This window comes from Lepisma saccharinum, chromosome 23, assembly GCF_977018435.1.
Source record: "Lepisma saccharinum chromosome 23, izLepSacc3.1, whole genome shotgun sequence".
Taxonomy (NCBI): domain Eukaryota; kingdom Metazoa; phylum Arthropoda; class Insecta; order Zygentoma; family Lepismatidae; genus Lepisma; species Lepisma saccharinum.
In genome coordinates, this window is record NC_139251.1 from 47,287,958 (window position 1) to 47,299,865 (window position 11,908).

General features: G+C 38.9%; 1 protein-coding gene across 6 annotated transcripts in view; it reads right to left on the reverse strand.

The window, feature by feature from the left end:
• Positions 1-5,962, reverse strand: part of LOC146005342 (uncharacterized) — a 128,547-nt gene extending 122,585 nt beyond the window's left edge. For 2 of the 6 annotated variants that reach the window (XM_083144528.1, XM_083144529.1), the window contains exon 1: positions 5,607-5,962. The gene's annotated coding sequence lies outside the window, so the exon portion shown is untranslated. Of the gene's footprint in view, positions 1-881; positions 980-5,606 lie in introns of all 6 variants that reach the window. The other 4 variants (XM_083144526.1, XM_083144524.1, XM_083144525.1 and 1 more) reach the window with 3 other exon arrangements.
• Between the last annotated feature and the right edge of the window lie 5,946 nt (positions 5,963-11,908).

The window sequence follows — 11,908 nt, forward strand, 5'->3', positions numbered from 1 at the left end:
TGTAACATAAGTTACACACAGAGCCTGTACACACTATGTTTCCTTCTTTGAATGTGGATACGTTTACCATCTGTGTCCCTTACAGAAACATAGTCTTTCTTGCCAGGCATTTGCCTGTTAACCAAGTAACCTGGTATTTTTTTAGGATCTGGAGTCAGGTGAAGACAAAAGGAAAAAGTGACTTCAAACAACAAGAGGTCTCACAGGGTCGTCTTGATCGACAAAGTTACGGGATATTGTATGAAGAAAGTTACAATTAGGATACAAATATATGAGACCAGCACATTTGTCTCACTTTAAATATGCGGGCAATAACAATTTTATGAAGCTCAGAGAAAAATCTCAAATCCAATGCGAGGATCTGAGGGGGAAAAAACTGAAATACAGTACGAGAGTAATAAAACCAAGACTATGACAATAAAAGAAGTAGAACAAATATTTCTTGGAAACCATGAGCAACAACAGATCAATAGTTTCAAATACCTATAATCATTATTACACGATAATAAAAGAGACAACGAAATAAACTGCAGAATCCAATCTGCAGGGAATTATTGCTAAGAAAACGGGGCAGACTAAGTACATAGAGACAGTAATGATGAAGTAATTAAAACTTAGAAACATGCACAAAAAAAAGGATTCAAAGAAGAGAACTAAATCATTTTTATACTTGAGGTAGATTCTAATTATTTAGTTCCTGCTCCACAAAATGACAATGTACAAACATTCCGAAAATGAATAATTTAAAATGCAAATTGAAAACACGCGTGTTGACAACTTGAAGAAATAGGAAACTAAAAAAATATGAAAAGCATAACAGAGCAATGTTATTTGGACCATGCTGGAAATGAAATGTGCCTCAATTTATAACATGCTGCTACCTTAATCCAGAAGCATGACCTCTGTCCAGCAGTTCCAAATATGTTCCTTATGAACTTTGGTTAACAATTTATCTCCACAGCTTTCAGTCTTCAGTGCCCTAGAATGAGCAGGATGAGGATGAGTGCAGAAAATCTGAGACCACACTTACGTTGGAAATTTAAATTGTCTAGAAAGCATTTTAACGTTTCATAATTCGCATGTGAATGTGTGGTGTCTGTTCTTGATTCAAGTTGTGAAGAAAAATACCTTATAAAATTTGAATCAATACTTTGATGTGACTTAACGACCTTAAACATTTGAAAAGTAGGCAGAGAGGGACAATGTAAAGTAATAATTGAAAAAATCCAATATAGTAGTGTTGTGTTTTGCCATTTTGCCTACAAACTACCATGCAATTTGTTGATAGCATTCATCTATCAGTAATTATTAGCCATTTCTAGTTCGCTGCACTTTTTGACTCTCGTTGCACTGACCCATCTACTTGGTTACAAGGTGCAACACAGACTTGTATACTTCATCAATTTGGTGTTAAGTAGTGTATTTGTTAGTTGTACTATTTGCACTACATTCTGGAGCGGTGTAGCATATGGTGTATGGTCACATGGTGCGTGCTAACTTATCAAATGAACATTTAAAGCAGCAGACAGGCATTTGTTGAATCTTCTGAACTTGAGCAACACAATTAGTCTAGTTGGCTGAACATCATTTACTTGCGCCAGCTTGACACTGGGGCACACCTACACCATCTAGGGTCTCAAAAAATGCAGCAACTAGATGGGGCTATAGTGTTACCAATCATCCAACAGATAGTCCCTCCAAAACACACACGCTCAGTCACTACCATCAACCCTGAGCATACAGTTAAATTACGTATGTTCACGGACTTGTCTTGCAGATTTTTTTTGTTCGCATAGGTACATATACACGTTTCACAGGAAGCAGCCATTTGTTGGATGCCACCCATGAAACAGTGGTATCAAAAGCCCCGTCTAGTTGGCTGCACTTTTTGACACACTGTGCAGTGCAGGTGTATCCAGTGTCAGGATGGTGCAAGGAAATGACATTCAACCAACTAGACTGAAAGCGGTATTCAAGTTGAGAGGATTCAACAAAGCCTGTCTGCTGCTTTAAACTGTCATTTGATTAGTTAGCATGCACCACATGAACATACACCACAAATACACTGGTCCGGAAGATAGTGCAGACACCAAATACACTACTTGACTCCACATCAATGAACTAGTAGACTATGACTAATAAAGAATTAATCATGGTTAACACATTTTTTACATGGGTTGATTTCTATTTATGTCTGTTAACACACATTGTGGAGTTTTAATGATTACTTACTGTGTCTTGTCCGGAGAACGATTTTTGGTAACACTTTAGTATATCGAAAACACATTAAAATCTGATATTTTGTGTCTCGCATGGTTCGTACTTACCAATTGTGTATTGCGGAACATAGTTCAAGGTGCCATTATGCTTTTTACACGAAAACAAACACAATTATTCACATACAGAGTGATTTCTTGGATTCCTTTCCTCACTTCCATAACACACACTATGGCGTCCAGATCCTGACTCATGTTGTGGGTATGCAGTGTTTCCAACATTCCTCACTGAAAAATACCAACTATCGTGTTCGTCACCGGTGGGTATTGTACATTATGCACGGGTAGTGACTGATAGCCCCACGAACCATTTCCAATAAGGTTAGTTTAGGTTTGGTTAGGCAAGCAGTGAAAAAAAAAAAAAAAAAAGGTTGGAAACAATGACGGGGGTTACGTCATGAAACGTACGCTGCATCTGGTTTAGGTACGGGAGGCAAATGAAAATAAAGGCAATTGTGCGTCGGTGAGATATTTCTCTTGAAAAATACATGATTACCGGTCAAATACATTCCACGATGGAAGAAAATACCTCGACGAACATTGTAAACAGACAAAACTCATTTCCGAAAGTAGTTTCTTCTGTAAAAATGAAGAAATGTGTTTACGATATACGAAATTGTTACCAGAATTTTTCCCTTCCATGTTCTCCTATATGAAGAGCAGCCATTTGTCTTATTTTGTTTTGGATACTGCCTACTGCTGTCATCTACTTTGAACATACAAAATATTCCTAAATCCTCTACCATTGTTTGGGTAGGTGGGTCAGGTTTAGGGCTCATTGCATTATAATAAACTTCCCTAAATGCTTTAAACACCGATCACATAATATGTTGTTTCGAGCAACAAAATCTTCCAAGCCTCAAATGAAAATCCACATAAACTCAGAAGAATGCCTGCTTGTGTAAGCTAATTTCAAATAATAATTTCTGCTAACTAATACTTAGTGTAGCTTTTAAATGTGCTAATTAGTTTCTCCAAACTTTGAACTTACTCCAACAATAGTTTCCAGTATTCTAAAGTACTTCCCAACACTCCTACAAAACTTACGGAAAATCATTAAACATTCTTTAGCCTGCAATTTGTTCTTTATACAGCACTTTTGTCCTACGTGCAGTTTGCCCAACATTATTCAATTGTTTTCTTTTCCTTCATGTAATTTATCTTAAGTCTTCTTAGTGAAATTAAAAATAATTTTACAGAACAATAATATGAGTGCATCAAATTTGTACTGTATAAATTATACAGTAGCTTATACAGTAGCCTAACACAAAGTGTTGACTGCACAATTGTGAACAAGTGTAAAACAACAAATGGCACATATCACCCACACAAGTGTGGGTGGAAATTATGCACAAATGCACATTAGTGCGAGCCTTGGACACTTATTGTGTATTATGGGCAAACAGTATTAAAGAGTATCTACATGTGTAAAGCCTACGTATGAAAATACTAAAAGATTTTTATCTTATTCAAAAATATTATTTCGTTACACAAAAAAAATAATTCAAAATAGGGTTGTTTTGATTAAAAGAGAAAAAACATGGGAACGAGTTTACAATACCGGACCACTCTCTAATTTCTATGAAATTTCGCCTACTCACTAATTGTGAACTCCTAATCACGAATCTGCATGTAATAATTGGCGGTCAAGTATGGAAATCGAGAAAAAAATGAAATAAACTATGTTTTCTTAACGTAACGTAACCCTACCACAAGAACAATAGCTCCACGGAAGACGCCATTTTCCCAACATGAAGAAGTCAACAGGCAAGATAAGGTATAGTTCTCTTAGCTAAAATATTAATTTTTCTTTGTATTTATGCTAATGGAACCTAACCTAACAGGCCTAACCTAACCTCGTAGGCATTCCTCGTCTGTCGTCAACAAGATTGTTGTGCGTAAAGGAAGACCATTAGCTAATTAATTGCGAAAGAAAGATGGTTCTGAATTGCCGTGTATGGACAATCACCGTGGTAAATCGCAAGGTTATTTTACAAGTTGTACACATAAATGTACAATTGTAACAAGTGACCGCCAAATATGAACTACAGATAAGTCATCAGGACACCGAAATTAGTAAGTGGGCGAAATTTCATAGAAATTGGAGAGTGGTCCGGTATTGTAAACTCATGCCAAAACATGAACAGGACTTAACATCATATATCACCAAATATTAAAGTACCATATCATAGGTTACTATTGTTCATTATTCACGGTCAATATTTATGACATGTCACTTCCTAAAATAACTTCCTAGCCTAATGATTCTATAATTATTCAAAGTTCAATGCACACTTGAATCATTGGGCAGGGGAAATTCGAAAATGCTCTATAGAATATTAGCTTTTTCAAGCAGTCTCTCCACATTCCGTGAACATGAACTATTTGCTACCATTGTATCTGGTAAATGTAGGTCTACTTAGTGACAGCACCCATACCATAAACATATAAACATCCAAGATGAATCATACATGAAAAATGCACATACAAACGGGTCACACTTTATCGAAAGAATCTTAATTAATGTATTAAATCTACTGGTACTGGTTAACATAAAGATACTTTAGCAATGAGACTAGTGACATGCACAACTTTCTCAAAACCTGAAATCTATTACCTTAAATCACGTGCAAGTACTGGTTGGGCGTCCCACTGAATTACAGAATTAACAAAGAGCACTATGAACAGTAATGGCCAACTGAAGGAAACTTACAATTTCAACTTTTCCAACTTTACTACTAATTACAGCTGCATTATTCGAAAACTATATGCAACTGACATTTACACCACTAGAAGTTGTATTATAAGCTCGTAAACACAAGTCAATACACAAAAGTTCATTGCAAATGCCTTCAGAGAATGAAACTGATTAACAACAACTGTCAACTACTTGACCAATGAATGTCAATGACTGACTCGGAAAATATTCTTGTATGCACTTTTCTGGTCACCTTCCAACTCAACCCATCACACACATTCGTACTTTTGGAGTACTTTATGGAAGTGAACTATAGTACAAATCTTTTTGTTTTAATGTTTCACAGAAAACAGTCAACGAACGAATACAATGAATTGTAACGAATCAATGGGCACAAAATTTTCCCACGTAGTAAATTTATCAATTTATTAACTATTCTTATTAATCCTCTCGCAAGGAATTGCAAAGCCCATTTCCCGCTTTAATGTGGCATATATTCTAAAATACCCCCAAAATATATTAAAAAACATTTCTTATCATATGATATTGGCGTAATTACATATCAACTACCCGAGGAATCTTCGGTGTAATACTTAAATTAACGGCATTTACTGCTTACAAATGTACTTTACCTTGGTCCGCCCGAATGGGTATACAGAAGTTAAATCAAACAAATTTCCTTAGAACAATCTGCAGGACGGATGGCAACAGATTTCGATATACTTTTCTTCTGTTACTCCTTATCGAAACTTCAAGATGGCGAACAACGACGACAAACTCTTCCGCGATCAATAGTCTGACGTCAGTGTACCCATCATGCCTCACTCATTTAAAGCTGAAGTTATTCCATCAAGCTACTAAAGCGGTTACAGTTAAAATATACTTATGATACAGCTTTATGTATGAAAACCATTAAAGATGTTCCTGCATGAAAGATCTCAAACATTTAAGGAATTCTGTACAATGAAATTTTGAGCACAAGCCACGTTCCATGAATGCCAACACCCAGTTCACGTGAATTGCTTTAGCAGACGCTGTACCAAACTTCATAAGCAGAACAGCTACTGCTTCAGGCAAAGCATAAACACGCCAAACAAGAACGGTCGACAACTTCTAATATAATAATATTTTCGTATTGATTGGTTAATTGTCATGTTACAAATAGTAAATGCTGTATATATTGATGTGGAAGTAAAAGAGTGAATTGCGAGTTTATTGTATTTACCTAAGTACGGAGCGGAGCGTCGAATTAACGAGGCAGTGCAAATTTAATTACTAACTTTTACATTTATTAAAACATTCCATCCTTCTGTTCGACCCGACTTTCCTCATTACAAAAAGTTCACTGTCATTCAGTAACAGCGATTGGGGGGGGGGGGGGGGTTGGTGGGCGAAGTTGCCACCAACTTTTCGTCCCCGCACTATGGCATCTTAATGCTAAATGCTAAGCCTCGTCTCTCAACAGAAAGTAAACTGTCCTTGCCTCACCCCCTCCCCGCAACTCCAGTTTTGGCACCCAATTTCAGCTACTGCTGAAATTCTGGGTACTCATGTATTTTGGTTATTTGACGTCGCTTTCCTTCTTGTAAGTTAAATGCTGGATGGAGATTGGACAGGGGCGGCGCCAGAAATTTTCGACCGGGTGGGAAGAAGCTCCTTATTGATAGATTAGGGTGGGCAGTATAAATGTAAGACCATATATAGTATATATGTGTATGTAAGACGTGTGTATCCCCCTCTCTCTTACACTCCCGATTTTCCTCTTACTTATTTTCCCTTTTCTTTTCTTGTTTTTCTCTTTATCTTTTCTAATCTATTGTCGCATCTTATTCCATTTCCTTTCGCTTTGTCTCTGATGGACACAATTATTTCAAGGAAGTGTTACACATGCGCAGCCATACATTCTAATCAGTCACATTCTTTCATGCATGTTAATACAGTGAAATAAATGTGAATTAGGTTTAAGCTTGTGTTGCAAATACAAGGCACATACTTGATTTTATGTATTCGGCGACAATGATAGAAAGTGCGATGGTAGACAATCGTGAAGTTTCTCGTAATGAATTTAAATGCATGTTCCTGAGCATAGTATTTTCATCGTATGAGTTTTTGACTGAGAGTTTTCTTACTCCTTGGGGGTCACTTTTCTTAGCTTACAAGGTTTGTACAACTGACAAATCTATCTGAATGTTTGTAGTAGCGGCGATTGGGTGCCAACATTTGAGAGGCAAGGACAATGTAATTTTTCTTGGTAGAAAAGGTTTAGCATAAAGAGGCCATAGTGGGGGGGGGGGGCAAAAAGTGGCAAAACGTGGCGGGGGAACTGCATCCCCCACTTCCCGCTCCTCCTAATCGCCGCCACTATCGCTCCTCCTTTGTTCATTGTGCATGAAGTATTCCTAGGCTAATGAAAGGCTATTTTGACAAAATATCACTCATAAGTAATAAACAAGTAAGATTGAAAAATTTGTTCAGAATTGAAGAGATTATTAGCTAAGTTGCTATTCGTTTTCTCAACTGTCATGTTACTAATGCGGGAGAAGCAATACACGTATGGTTACATGAACATATTTTTTGAGGTGACAAAATTATTTAGGACTCAAGAAATTCATCGAAGTTGATCACCGTGCCAGTAATAATTCATCTATTTTTCATAGATGACTTGGGTTGTATGGTGTGACCATTTCGAACACACTAGAATGTCAACCTCTACCCTGTGCAGCATACCCTGGAAATTTGTTCTTTCAGGGCAACGAGTCCCTAGCACTTGGAACCACTGTCAAAGTAATAATTTATGGGGGTTTGTATTTTGAGTGTCAGCATGTGTTTGTTTTCGCCCCTTCGTTACTTTCATCTAATCACCATTGAACCTTATCGTCGTCATTATCAAAATTAGCAGAAAAATGACTTTAAATAAAACAAATCAACCACAGCTTACTCTTCCAAAAATGGAGTTTCATTAGCCCATAGCTCTTAGAAAGTTGAGGTGGTAGTTTCAATTGCACAGCGTTTCATTAGTGGATCAAGCAGCTAATTCCGTGAACAATGACGTTGTTTTCCGAAAGTCTCAAATATTTGTCTCAGTCAATCACCCTCTTAAAATGGACGCATCTTCTGTGGTGATAAAATGCCACGTTTGGTGCGAGTTCTTTCTGTATACTTTTCCCCAATGGCGTAACGCTGTCGCATTATAATGAAGAAGTCCTGTGTTCGACTCCCCCCCCCCTCCTCTGGTTGAAGCACAACGCACACTGGTTCGGACTACACGGTAAACTGTAGGTTTAGTCCGGATTAGCCTATCTGAGCATAAAAGTGGGCTTAAAAACAAACTAACAAAATCGTCTTCTGGATACTTCGTGACATAACTTTTTTTCCATTACTTCAACTGCGTGTACAGATTCTGTTGATATTTTCGGTTGATTAATGTGGCCAAATTTATGTGTGGGGCGAGGATTTCTAAATAGGATAAGCCACTCATTAGTTGATAATTGAATAATTCTGTATAATAATTTTTCCATACATAACTGGTTTATTAAAATTTATTCACTTCAGTATTGTAGTGATTATTGCGATTCCTTCTTAATAGTAGAATGAATATAAAGTTGATATTTCACATAGCATATTGATATTTGAAGATAACAGGTATATAAAAATTGTAATAAAATAAGAAAAGGGACACTTCTGGAATTTCAATGCAGAGCTAATTAAAACTATATTATACTCTCTAGCATACTTAAACCCAAAGGTTTATGGCTGCAGCAACACAAGCCTTCAATCTGTCCCTATTCGGGGCAAGATCAATCCAATCTTTCACATCCTTGCCGATTTCTTTTAGGTCCATCTCAACGTTATCCCTCCATCCTTGTCTTGGCCTTCCCACTGGTCTCATACCATCAGGTTTCCCAACAAGAATCCTGTAAACTATTCTTTCCTCTGCCATTCGTGTCACATGGCCTGCCAATCTAAGTCTTCGTGATTAAATTATTCTAATAATAATTTAAAAAGTCGAAATAAACAATAGTGTTGCCGGAGGAAGTAAAGCTAAGATGATGTTTTTATTTGTTTACTTGGAGATTATTTTAACCATACCCAGGCTGGGATTTATTACGTATGTGGAGGCCTGGAGCTGCAGTCCTCAAGTTCAACCTAAATTCTGATCTAATCTTGATCTTACCCTGCATAATTTTGAGCCTCCTAAGCCTACTAGCTGCTTTTAATCATGGAAGTATTCATTTGATCACAGTTTTTGTTTCAATAGCTCTAGTATTTACTTTGACTTTCTAATGACAAAATTGGCTTCTTATGGGTTGATAATATGTGAACATTTCTAGCATAGATAATATTCACAAATAAAATATCGAAACATTCATATAGCTATCTCCAAGTATATGTACTTATTGAATTTGATTGGGTGGGCAATCGGGTGGGCACAGGAATTTTTGGGTGGGCGCTTGCCCACCCGTGCCCACCCCTGTCGCCGTCCCTGAGATTGGATGATAATTAGATGAAAGAGTAGGGCTCAAACCCAGAACTTTTGCAGGTGGGATCGTACGTCTGACATTTAACACAAGGCAGTACCTGAAGCAGTGTTGACGCTAAGCGTGGACACTGGACAGAGTAGACCACGCCCCCCTACAAGACCGGGCTCCTTGTTGCTGTCTTCCTCTACACCTCTAGGAAACGCAAGGCCCCTATATTTTGAAAAGTGAGAATATAGGCCAACCAGTGGTTCTCAACCTCTTTCAGAACGGGACCCATCTTGAAGGATATTACACTTCATGACAGGCACGTATCCAGGAATTCCTTTCGGGGGTAGGGGAGCTGAACATAATTTTTAAGGGGTATAGATAGAACCTTACAATTGTATGTTTAAAGCCAGTGGTGGCAATTGGGTTCCAAGCGGGGGGAGGGGGTGCAAGGAAAGTTTATTTTCTCTTAGTAGACAAGGCTTAGCATTAAGAAGCTCTAGTGTGATAGTGTGGAGGCAAGAAAATGGGTAGCAACTCTCTCCTAAATTGTCGCCACTGTTTAAGGCTGTCATTTTAATCAGAACATGAAATCGGAACTGTTTTACCACTCGACTCCTCTGTTTCCATGCATTAACATTGTTTGCCGGAAACATCTCAGTATGTGTTTTAGTCAGTGGTCGCGCGCTATACTTGTAGCGACGCTACTGTAACTAGCTACAAAATTTGTAGCTGTAGCTGTAGCGGCGCTACATTTTAAAAATTGTAGTTGTAGCTGTAGCGAAGCTACAAAATTCCTGTAGTTGTAGCGAAAATTTCGCTACAGCTACATTTTTTCTCGGAGTTTTGAGGTAAATTATATATAGCTACGGCAACAGTGTAAAAGAAAATCGAGAGTAACGCTTACTTGTGTATGAGGTTTAAAAAGAACGCACAAAAAATGGCGTTGAGTGTGTTCGGCTACGAGGTTTTTCGGATCGTGATTGTGTTATAGTAGACCCAGTGCCCCGGTTCTGCAACCGAAAGTGGAGCTCGGTGGAGCTCGCCTTAATGGTTTGCTCTTGTAAGGCATGAGCTCCATTTTCTCGCAGTGTTGCCAACACCTTACTCGAAAAAAATCACCAAGGTTTTTTCTTGGTCTAACCTAACCTAAAGCAAGGAGCTGGCAACCTTGCTTGAGGCTTGCCTTACAGTGCATAAAGCAATTTTTGCCAACCTACTGGTACCCTTGCCAACACCTACCTACAGCTTTTTTTTTCTTCTTACTTGGCAAGGGCTTACACTGGCGTAACATACACACACTGGGCAAGGAGAGCCGGCAACAAACACACACTGCCGTAAAAGAGAGAGAGAGATGGATGGATGGATGGCAACACAGTATGTGTGTGCGTGTGTGTGTATAATATGTAGCATTATTAACTAGAGTGTGTTGGCAACCCACCTACAACTAAAAAAAAAAAATAGAGATGCCAACGTTGCTGTAAGATGAAGAGAGAGAGAGACACCTATAGCTGGCAACAGTGGTGAGCGAATGCATCTTATTGTAAATTTTTTCCAAGTCCCGGGGGCCAATGTTTATATATATATATCGTGACTTTTGTAAACCTCTCTCGCGGGAACGATGTGCCACACACGCGCGCGCGCGTGCTTTTTATTATTTTCGTATTGTGACGCAAACAAACAAATAATAATTGTTGTTTTTTAGGATTCCTGGCCCCTATAACCTCGCCAGGGTGCGTGGTGCCCAACCAAAAGAAAAAAGTAAAAGGTTTTCTAACGGCTGCGGTTTTAGATAATCACACCTCTGTAGAGTTTCACGTGAGATCGAATTTCTTCCGGAATGTTTTTCAGTTCGTACATCTGACCGTACATGCTGTTTATTATCAATTTAGCTGTGTTCTGTTTCGCGTCTATTTCGAACAATTTACCCGGCAGCAAGGTCTCGCAATTTTTAGCTTCTTTGATTTTTTTACGCAAGGCCATGTCCTTGCGAATGCACGTGGCGCATTGAGCGTGTGGGGCGAGAAATACACGTGAAGATCCGCTTCCGTGCAGCCAGGCACGGACGTCGATGTTTATCGCGGCGACACGAATCCCCAAGTGGCCTTGCAAATGCACGTGGCGCGTTGAGCGTGTGGGGCGAGAAATACACGAGAAGATCCGCTTCCGTGCAGCCAGGCACGGACGTCGATGTTTATCGCAGCGACACGAATCCCCAAGTGGCCTTGCGAATGCACGTGGCGCGTTGAGCGTGTGGGGCGAGAAATACACGTGAAGATCCGCTTCTGTGCAGCTGGGCACGGACGTTCCAGTGTGGAATTCGCGCCACTCCCAAAGTTCATGTTGAAAGGGGAGAGTCCAGCTGCAACCATGTGACGCTCGGGTAGAGTGACGTGAAATCCAGCACCAAAAATAATCTCGTCCTCCGTCGAGGGGGAAAGAGGGAGGGGGTGGGGGAGAGATGACTT